This window comes from Octopus bimaculoides, chromosome 12, assembly GCF_046866305.1.
Source record: "Octopus bimaculoides isolate indiv1 chromosome 12, ASM4686630v1, whole genome shotgun sequence".
In the NCBI taxonomy this organism is placed as follows: Eukaryota; Metazoa; Mollusca; class Cephalopoda; order Octopoda; family Octopodidae; genus Octopus; species Octopus bimaculoides.
The window spans coordinates 39,520,664-39,531,749 of record NC_142939.1 but is presented as its reverse complement, the minus strand read 5'-3'; positions in this window follow the sequence as shown (position 1 = coordinate 39,531,749).

The window sequence follows — 11,086 nt, the reverse complement described above, 5'->3', positions numbered from 1 at the left end:
AGTGGTTAGGGCAGTGTACTCGCGGTTTCGATTCCCAGATCGGGCATTGTGAGAGTTTATTGAGCGAAAGCACCTAAAGTTCCACGAGGCTCCAGCAGGGGATGGTGGTGAACCCTGCTGTACTCTTTCACCACAACATTCTCTCACTCTTTCTTCCTATTTCTGTTGTACCTGTATTTCAAAGGGCCGGACTTGTCACACTCTGTGTCATGCTGAATCATCCCCAAGAACTACGTTATGGGTACACGTGTCTGTGGAGTGCTCAGCCACTTGCACGTTAATTTCACGAGCAGGCTGTTCCGTTGATCGGATCAACTGGAACCCTCGTCGTTGTAACCGACGGAATGCCAACAAATGCTCGCATTACTTAAATAAATGGAGTGGCATGAAACGTGCGTACTGCAATAACCTTGAAAATCCATGTTGCTTTTTTTTATTTATATATATATATATATATATACATATATATATATATATATATATATATATATATATATATATATATATATATATATATATATATATATATATATATATATATATGGCGATCAAAAAGTCTCTATCCGCAGTTAGTGTTTTATTGCAAAATAAAAATTTATAAGATGGTATAAGACTACAAAAGAATACAGCACAGAATTTTGTCAGTGAACAGGTCGCGGTCTCAAAGCGACAAAAATATTTTGACATAAATTAAATTTAAATGTTGAAGTGAATCTAACTGTTTTTGTGTATTTCTTAAATGGCTTATAAACACCTTCCACGTTGCAATTATATATATATATATATATATATATATATATATATATGTATGTATGTATGTATACATCTGTAGCCTGAGACAACTCTTATGTATAACCTACTTTGAACTAATTTAACCTAAGACAACTTGGTATCATTTATACTTGTCTAATTTAACTGTTGTCACCAGAAATGATTAATATTTTGTCAAATATATTTTCGAGTAGATTAGCGAACAACCCACCAAAAATCTAGCGGGTTTATTTTTATCTTGGTTAAGTAGATCATAATCTTTCTACTTCAAGCCTTGCTTAAGCCCCTGTTTTGGGTCAAATAACAGAAGTTGGTCCTGTGGCTAAGACATGCAGAACTCAGAGGAAGCCTGCTCCCTAGACTCAAATCACACAGGCCAACTAACGTGTGGACATGTCTTGATGCCATGTGAACCAATAGCCCCTGTATAAGGATTATATAGACACAGTGCTTCAAGGGTAAGCTTTAGAGGATAGGAGATTAGCAGTGTAAACTGTAAATAAACCAGCGAAGGGCAATGGGAAACTATTGCTGTATGAATGTATGAATGTTCAGACTTTGGTGTGGAGATCCATGATGGTCGCCGCCTGTAAAATAAGCATAGCTCATGAAGAGAGAGAGGGGGAGGAGAAAAAGAGAGGAAAGGACAGGGGAGAAAGGGGAGACAGGGAACACAGAGAGAAGGAGAAAGTGAGAGAGAGGGAGAGGGAGAGAGAAGTAGACGCAGTATGGCTGAATGGTTAAAAAGTTTGCTCCTCAGTCAGAAAGCCGAGGGTTCCATCTTGTATTTTAGCATGCCATCGCGTCAGCCCGAGTTTCGTGAGTGAATCCTGGTGGATGGAAACTGTAGAATCCCGTCTGATGGATTGTATCCGTAATTTAAAGATCTAGTCTTACCACACACTGTGTCAGGCTCATTTTCACCTGAGAATCACATTAAGGAGACATGTGTCTGCGGAATACTCAGTCACCTACACGATAATTCAAATAATTTGATCATTCAGTTGATCAAGCAACTGTAATTGATGCTCGTAAATTTGGCTGAGATCCATTTTTAGCTTAATTAAAAGTTTTTAGTTTTTAATTTAGTTGTAACTAAGTGTATCTTTTTTATTTTTTATCTTCTTTCAGTCATTAGACTGCCACCAAGCTGGGGCACCACCTTGAAGAATTTTTAGTCAAATGAATCGACCCCAATACTTATTTATTTATTAAGCCTAGTACTTATTTTGTCGGTCACTTTTGCCGGACCTCTAAGTTACGGAGACGTAAATACTCCAACACCGGTTGTCAAGCAGTGGTGGGGGACAAACGCACACGCACACACACATACATAGGGTTGGCCACTATGTCGTCCCACTCATCTCACAAAACCGTCGCAATTATCACCATGAAGACCAGTTCTATTAGGCACTAGAATAACTTCAGAAAAATGTCAGTAACTTGCTTATATTTTATTTATGGATGACCACTCAACAGAACATCATCATCATCATCATCATCGTTTAACGTCCGCTTTCCATGCTAGCATGGGTTGGACGATTTGACTGAGGACTGGTGAAACCGGATGGCAACACCAGGCTCCAGTCTGATTTGGCAGAGTTTCTACAGCTGGATGCCCTTCCTAACGCCAACCACTCAGAGAGTGTAGTGGGTGCTTTTACGTGTCACCCGCACGAAAACGGCCACGCTCGAAATGGTGTCTTTTATGTGCCACCCGCACAAGCCAGTCCAGGGGCACTGGCAACGATCTCGCTCGAAAATCCTACAGGAGCCAGTCAGGCGGTACTGGCAACGGCCACGCTCAAAATGGTGCATCTCATGTGCCACCCGCACAAGAACCAGTCCAGGGGCACTGGCAACGATCTTACTTGGCTTGCCGGGTCTTCTCACGCACAGCCCATTTCCAAAGGTCTCGGTCCGTAGTCATCGCCTCGGTGAGGCCCAATGTACGAAGGTCTTGCCTCACCACCTCAGCCCAGGTCTTCCTGGGCCTACCTCTTCCACGGGTTCCCTCAACTGTTAGGGTGTGGCACTTTTTCACGCAGCTATCCTCCTCCATTCTCACCACATGTCCATACCAGCGCAATCGTCTCTCTTGCACGCCACAACTGATGCTTCTAATGTTCAGCTTTTCTCTCAAGATACTTACACTCTGACGGGTATTCACATTGACATTACACATCCAACGGAGCATACTGGCTTCATTCCTTGCGAGCTTACGTATGTCCTCAGCAGTTACAGCCCATGTTTCACTGCCATGTAGCATGGTTGTTCGTACGCATGCGTCATACAGTCTGCCTTTTACTCTGAGTGAGAGTCCCTTTGTCGCCAGCAGGGGTAAGAGCTCTCTAAACTTTGCCCAGGCTATTCTTATTCTAGCAGCTACACTTTCAGCGCACCCACCCCCACTACTAACTTGGTCGCCCAGATAGCGGAAGCTATCGACTACCTCTAGTTTTTCACCCTGGAATGAGATAGAAGTTGTTTCCTGTTTGTTTGCAGTCTTTATTGCACCTGAACATCTGCCACAAACAAAAACTAACTTGCTAGTTAACCTGCCTTTGATGTTGCTGCACCTCTTATGTGTCCATAGCTTGCACCGGGTACATCTTATAGAGTTACTACCTACTCCTTTTCTACATACTGAGCAGGGCCATCTACCTGAAGAACAAAAAAAGAAAATAATCTGAAGGTTTTTGTCATTTATTTTTAGAAAAAAGAAACAGCAAATGAGAAAGAGATACAAGCTAGCGACAATTATTTTACAGTAGAACTTTGGTTTCATTGATTCCAGAAAATAAATGAATGCTTTTAATTCTTATAAATGAATTACAAGAAAAGAGTGAAACGAACAATTTTTGAAGCATTGTTCACTTTTCTATATAACACTGATTCTTCATAACTCTACAGAAATTGTTTTGTGCTGTGATTTTGTGCAATTAAAATATAAAAACAGGATTATAGTTATTCATACGGTTATTGCCAAAAGGTGGAGAAATTGATTGCAGACGATAATCGATTTCTCCACTTTGATTTCAGATCGAATAATTTCGTAAAATCGTGTTACATAGAGAACTGTAGTTATAAGGGAAACTAAAAATATTCGATGCCCTCGAAGACAAACTATGGTAAATTTGGAACTGTTCACATCCAAACTTTTTGACATCCAGTGCAACCTTTTTTGTGGAAACAAATTTTTTTCTTTGAATTTCATGAAATCGTACTTCGGTGGATCGTTGTCTTTGATTTGGTATATCAAAGGATAAAGTAGTCTGGATCCATAAATTCCACCTGAAAAATAACCTTCAACATTGGTCTTAGAACTTCCATATGGTTCTTGACTTATTGAAGTATTTCATTAGATTATTTAATCACCTCCACTAAAGGATATCATTGATGATTGCAAATTTTTCAAGGTTTCCATTTTCAATACGGTCCCTTCAAATTAATACAGTTCTATATTTAAGAGATGAACAATTATGTACATTATTTACATTTGACGGACATTTGTCCTCATCTTGTTTGTTGTTAATACGTTTCGGCTGATGTACCCTCCAGCCTTCATCAGGTGCCTTGGTATTTTTCGATGTTATTATTATAATTATTATTATTATTATTATTATTATTATTATTATTATTATTATTATTCAGGTCGATTCCAAGCAGTGACCTGAATAATAATAATAATAATAGCATCGAAAAATACCTTAGGAATAAGAACCCAGGTTCGAAATTTCCCCAAGACACCTGATGTAGGCTGGAGAGTATATCAGCTGAAACGTTGTATTAACAACAAACAAGATGAGGACAAATATCCGTCAAATGCAAATCATGTAAATAATGTTCAAATTAATAATTTTCCTGTAAAAGCCACAAGCTTTGAATGATATCCACGGTTTCAACATGGTGGTGTAAGGAAACTTTCGTCGTTATGTTTAAACTTGATGGAACTGAAAATATCAATGAAATACCCCAGCCTAAAAACAAAACGTTTCAATTTTAAAGCAGATCGTAAATGGGAGGGTGGTCCTTGACGCTCGAGAAATTCGAGGTTTTCATACTGAAGTTCCACTACAAGTACGAAAAGACGGCCATAACTTAGCCAACGTACTTCTGTGTTAAACATTAAAACATAATATTCCGCTTAAATCTCCAAAAAGGCTGATGATTCAAGGCACATCCACAAATAAAAATGAATGTTGGCACAACTATTCATTAGTTGTTAGTTTTGCGACAACAGAGGTGGCCTACAACAGCAAAGGTTTTACACTGAAGTCTGTGAGTTTAGTAAGTAGTGAGGTAAGTCGTTATGATATGGGTATTCGTCAGAGAAAATATATTTCAACAAAAGAATTGGGTAGCACTTGGTACTTAGAAATAAAAGAGGGTGAAGATAAGAGGGCAATGCAGGAATAAAGATTAAAACATAGTCATTCATTTGGGAGAAGGAGTGATATAATTGTATTTGTGTAGATAAGAGCCAAAATACATGTGTGACAGGTTGGTGAGAAAGCAATAGTTATGAGTTAAGCAAATGATTAATGCATGAATTTGTAAGTGAAGTTCAACAGACATCATTAAAAACCAATACAGAAATGGGAGGAGGGGACACTGATTGTCATGGAGATAATGTATTTTTGAGAGCAGGAAAAAGACAGAGAGAAAGTGAAAAGTGTTAATTATTTCACAGTGACCAGAATGAAAGAGGAAAGCAGTTAAAGAATGTAAGAAAATACGTTAAGTTTCAAAATAATTATTTACATCTTTTTTTTACGAAGATGTTAATCTTCCATAAGGCCTGTTGGTGAGGCAGTGCCGAGTACACAGGTAAGTTACTTATCTCTACGTTTTGTGGAGATGTGAAGAACTATAAGTGTTCAGAAACTCCACACACCGAGAGGTAATTAACGGAGTGACCAGGTGAATTGAAATGGTGGGCAACATGTTTTGTCTGATACGGGTAGAGAATGCTAAATTGATAACAGGATCGGTCACCTAAATAATATTTTATGCCATCGATGTATTGTGCTTAAGAAATGGTATGTTGTAGATGAGATTGATAAGATGTTGGGTGAATTGGCACGAGGATTTCGGGCTGATTATGATTGTAGCGTTTAAGATATAATCAAATGGGACATCTTGGCGAGGGCATTTAAAGGTACCTGGCTAAATGTCACTAGAAGTCAAGTACCCGACTAGTTGTGACTAGGAGTTAGGTACTCGGTTGGTTGTGACTAAGCTTCTAACCACGGGGTTATGGAGGTTTCTGTCTCCTTTGAAAGAGAAAAGAAATGGCGAGGTTCCCGGGTGAGAGAGTAAAATATAGAAATTAAGGTGGGAAGTGGATTTTAATGGAATGCTAGCTTGGTAAAAGGTAAAAGATGGCGGGGTGCAGTCGGAGGAACTACGGGTGGCTGATAGGAGTGTGGTGTTGTAGATGATGGCTCTAGATTAGTGCAACGTAACATGCACAACTGACAGAGCACCCCGCCATCAAAGATGTGATTTACTCCGATTTAGAAGACGAGATCATTGCTAAGATGAGGAGAAGGTAGAGTTTTGGAGGGAGGTGGTAGGGTTTTGGAGGGAGTGGTAATTGATTTGATGGTGTGCGGAGTAAAGGGAAAGAATAATTGAGATAGGAGTTGAAATGAGTAGGTTTACAATATGATGAGTAGAAAGGTATCAATGATGAGAGAGGGAGATCGCTAAAGAGAGAGGGAGAGTGCTATCAACTGACAGATATGTTGGGTGGGGCTGTAAATATCAATGTAGAGTGCAACAGGGAGGTGTAAGACGATGGAAATATGGGAACTCGGAGAAAATGGGGTGGTAAGAAGGTGATGAGTGGTAGATACATCTTTTAATTACTCTAATTACCAAAATACTATTTTCAGTTTTTATTCTGTGCGAATCATATGGAAATAGTAATAGTCAAAATATGGTGGCAATCTGGCAGAATTGTTAGCACGCCGAACAAAGTAATTAGCGGTATTTCATCCGTCTTTACGTTCGGAGTTAAAATTCATCCTTTTCGGGGTCAATAAAATAAATACCAGTTGAGCACTGGGGGTCGATGTAATCGACTTAAACCCCTTCCTCAAAATTGCTGGCCTTGTGCCAAAATTTGAAACCATTATTATTTGCCGAAATGTATTCACATTAAATATTGATGCCGTGACTTACGTACAAATCTTTTAATGGGGATAACCTGTTGGCAGCAATTTTTTGTTGTGTTTAATTTTGTTGAAGCATAGCAAAGGAAGATGTTAAAAAAATGTTAATAATAGAAAAAAAGGGGTTGATAGTTTTTGAAAAGTGTTTGAAGACCAATGCAGAAGGAGATGAAGAAGTAGAAATATAGTTCACATCAGGTGTAAGAAGTGGCACGAACAAGTCAGAGATTCACAAGTTCTTTTCTACTCTAGACACAAGGCCCGAAATTTTGGGGGAGGGGCCCAATCGATTATGCAACTGGTACTTAATTTATCGACCCCGAAAAGATAAAAGGCAAAGTCGACCTTGGTGGAATTTGAACTCAGAACATAAAGACAGACGAAATACTGCTAAGCATTTCGGCCGGCGTGCTAACGTTTCTGCCAGCTTGCCGCCTTGAGATGCATAAGTTCTACAATAAGCCATCACCAAAACATTGACAGTATTGCTTTCAAATATTGCTTTTTTTTTTTTTTAACAAAATTTGCTCTTTTTTTATGTAAATATCATCTTACAAACATTAAAAAACAATTTCGTTTACTCACACTTCGATTTAAAACAAAAAAACTTGCTTAAAGTTTCAGCATGACTACAAAATTATTTTGTAATATAATCTTTTATTATTGTTGTAATTATTATTATTATTATTATTATTATTATTATTTATTTATTTATTTATTACTCAAAGTAAATGCGGTCAGGTCCATAGTAATGATATTTGCATGACCCTCCCAGAGGAGTGAAATCATTGTGATTGATGTTCGAATTGAAAATAAATTAATTAATCTTAATATATAAATCTGAAATTGTGTGTTTGTGTGAAACCTTTTTGAATGTTTATAGAAATCCACATTTTCCACTTTTTCGTAAAAATGTTTACATCAATGGAATTTTCTCGATCTGAACTTTCCAGTGCAGTAATTAGATTTTTTAAATTCCGTTTACTTTGTGTGATTTAAGGGAGATTTGGCTGTTGTTTCTAGCAACTTTTATATTTCATCCCTGCTACCTGGAACGCCATTCTTACACACGCGCTCAACATAAAAATATAGAGAGTAAAAGTAAGAGGGAGAGGGAGAGAGAGAGAAAGTGATACATACAACGTCATAGATTAAACTTTCATCTCAGTATTCTTTACCTATTTTTCATAACATAGATACGTAAAAACACACACAACCACACATACAAGACCTGTGACAACAACATAGACATTGCTCTCAATCTCTATTCATTTCTCCCCCTCTTCCTCTCTCGCTCTCTCAAACGTATACACGTGCAAGTAAACACAGTCATTCACATCGTGGTATATTTACAAAACATTGATGGCATAACTACAGAGTTGTATCCCCCAACTTTGTTAGGTCATAACTTTCATAAAAATGAATGTTTTTTTATGAAATTTTCTATGCATATATTATTTATTATGTAGATTCCAAATATACAAAAATTTTCGGTGAAAGTGTTTTGGAAGGGGGTGGGGTACAATATTCGGAAATTCCACTTAAATTCCTCTTAACTTCCAGGAAAATGAATATTTTTTCATGAAATTTTGTACAAATGTACCTTGATGTATGTACATTTCAAGCATGTAGGAATTTTGAAGGAAACAACTGCAGGTTATTTTTGAGAAGTGTTCCCCACTCGGTGGTGTTTCGGAGCAAGTCGTCCATATTTGTTTCATTTTTCTCTATTATGTGCTTATGTGCATCCTTAGATTTCTAATGAAGTAATAGGCAGTGAAGAGAAGCAGTCATAAGAAAACTTTTAACTACCTCTATTCCTTTCTCTCCCCCTCTCTACCTCTTCCTCTCTCGCTCTCTCAAAAGCATACACGTGCAAGTACACAATCATTCAGTAAAATATAACTCATGTTCGTCAATGTTTTGTAAATTTACCAAGATTTTCACTAGGGTGTTAGGGTTAGGGTTTTAGGGTCAGGTTTAGGGTTTAGGATTAATGTTACGGTTACGGTTTTTAGGGTCAGGGTTAGGGTTAGGGTTAGGGTTTAGGGTTAGTGTTAGGGTTGGGTAATCGTGTGGGTGTTAATCTGAAAAATTACAGATATGTGAAAAGTACCGACACTGCCATCTATTATAACTTTTGTTGTTCTGTTTAATATATACATAGATTATGCCTCCAAAGAAGAGAGTTTGCTGGGGAAAGACAGCAACCGGTTTAAAATGACAGCAACAGACTGCAGTAATGCACCACATTCCAGAAGCTATTTTGAACATAATGCAAAATGGTGCATCAACATCTTCTTCCCAATCTGATAGAATTCTGGCAAAACTGTGTAGCAACAGATCGCCAGCAATTGCTTCATCACAAATTGCTGTCCTAGCTCCTGCGAAAAGGGATTACCCTGCTATGTATAATCAGGGCAGCGCAAAAAGTTGTTTTGCACAAGCATTTCTATAGCCAATTACATGGATGAAATTTACGTATGCTTAATAATTTTACGCAAAACAGCCTTCAGACTTTCCCTATTAATTTCATCGTCTTTTGAATTATGAACATATTTACATCATAAGGGTTTTTTCGTTGTAAGGCTTTCTTTTTTAGTTGATTTTCAGCTAGCAAGACTTATCGTAGATGGCATAATAAGTCACACCCGGACAAGGTCGGGTTATACTGCTAGTTAATAATAAAATTGAAGAACTTCAATCATAAATCACTGTATATTTACATACAATATTCTTGTTATTTTATGTGTTATATTGACAGGTATAATAATTAGAATTATAAGGTTTTATATTATGATTATATAAGGTGTGAATCCACAGTTTGATGTGTTAGAGTCATGTAGGATAACGTTACACACAAAATGTGTTATGAATGGTGTCCACGCATAGGGCTTACAGTTCTTTGTCCTACTTATACAATGCATACAAACACACATGCACATACAAACATACATACAATATAGTGTTGTACCTATACAATATTTATATCTCTACAATACAGTGTGATATATACAATATATGTGATATCCATACAATATAGAGTGTTACCTACACTCAGAACCACGCTAATAGTTTAGGAGTGAAATAAAAGGCCTTAACGACGAAGAATAGTTTGTCATCATCAAAGGAAGTGCTAAAGGCACTTCTCTTCATGTTATTGCGGAGAAGTTAGGTCGTCATGTGGACACGGTTAGACGATTCCTGAAAGACCCTTCGCCAAGGAAGAAACGATCCGATTGTGGAACCTCCAAGACTGTGACAGCTAGGGATTTAAGGAATATTGGCCACAAGTTACGTGGGAAGCTTGGACAAACAATCAAAACCGGACTTCCTCATGTATCAAAGACCACCAGAAATCGCATCCTCGGAGCCATAGCTTCCGTGTGAGAACCCCTGAAAGTTCCTCCTTTAACGCCTCGTCACAGAAGTTTGAGGCTTCAATGAACCCAAAAGTACATGACGTTAGACATGAGTTGTGTTCTGTTCACTGATGAAACCAGGGCGACCCTTGACGGACCTGACTGTTGGGCAAATGGTTGGGTCTGTTTTGGAGATGTGCGTCACCAACGTTTACGACGTTAACAACAGGGTGGAGGAGTCATGTTGTGGGCTAGTGTCACTGGGGACAGGCTTGTTGACCCAGTCAGGGTGCCTGAAGAGGTTTAAGTGACCGCAGTTGCCTACTGCAAACTTCTGAAGGAAATCTTGGATTCCTGGCTAGATGATATATTGCTATCACTTCTAAGGAATCTGGTTTTCATGCATGACAACGCTCCCTCCCACTCTGCTAGGACCACCCAAACATTCTTCAGGTCTTACCGCATACAAGGTCAAAGGTTGATGGTGTGGCCGCTAACATCTCCGGATCTCAACCCTATCGAAAATCTTTGGTCCATCGTCAAACAAGATGTTTATGCCAATGGACGCCAATTTACGTCGAAAGATGTCTTATGGGCGACCAGCAGAGGCAGTCCAACCTGCTACTACTAAGAAATTGACAGATTCCATGACTAATAGGGTTTTTGAAGTTATCTGTCGAAATAGCGCTCATGTGGCTAAATAATTCATTATGCCAATAAATGTTATAATGTTATTATGGTTTTCTGTTAAATATATACTCAATGTATGCTTAA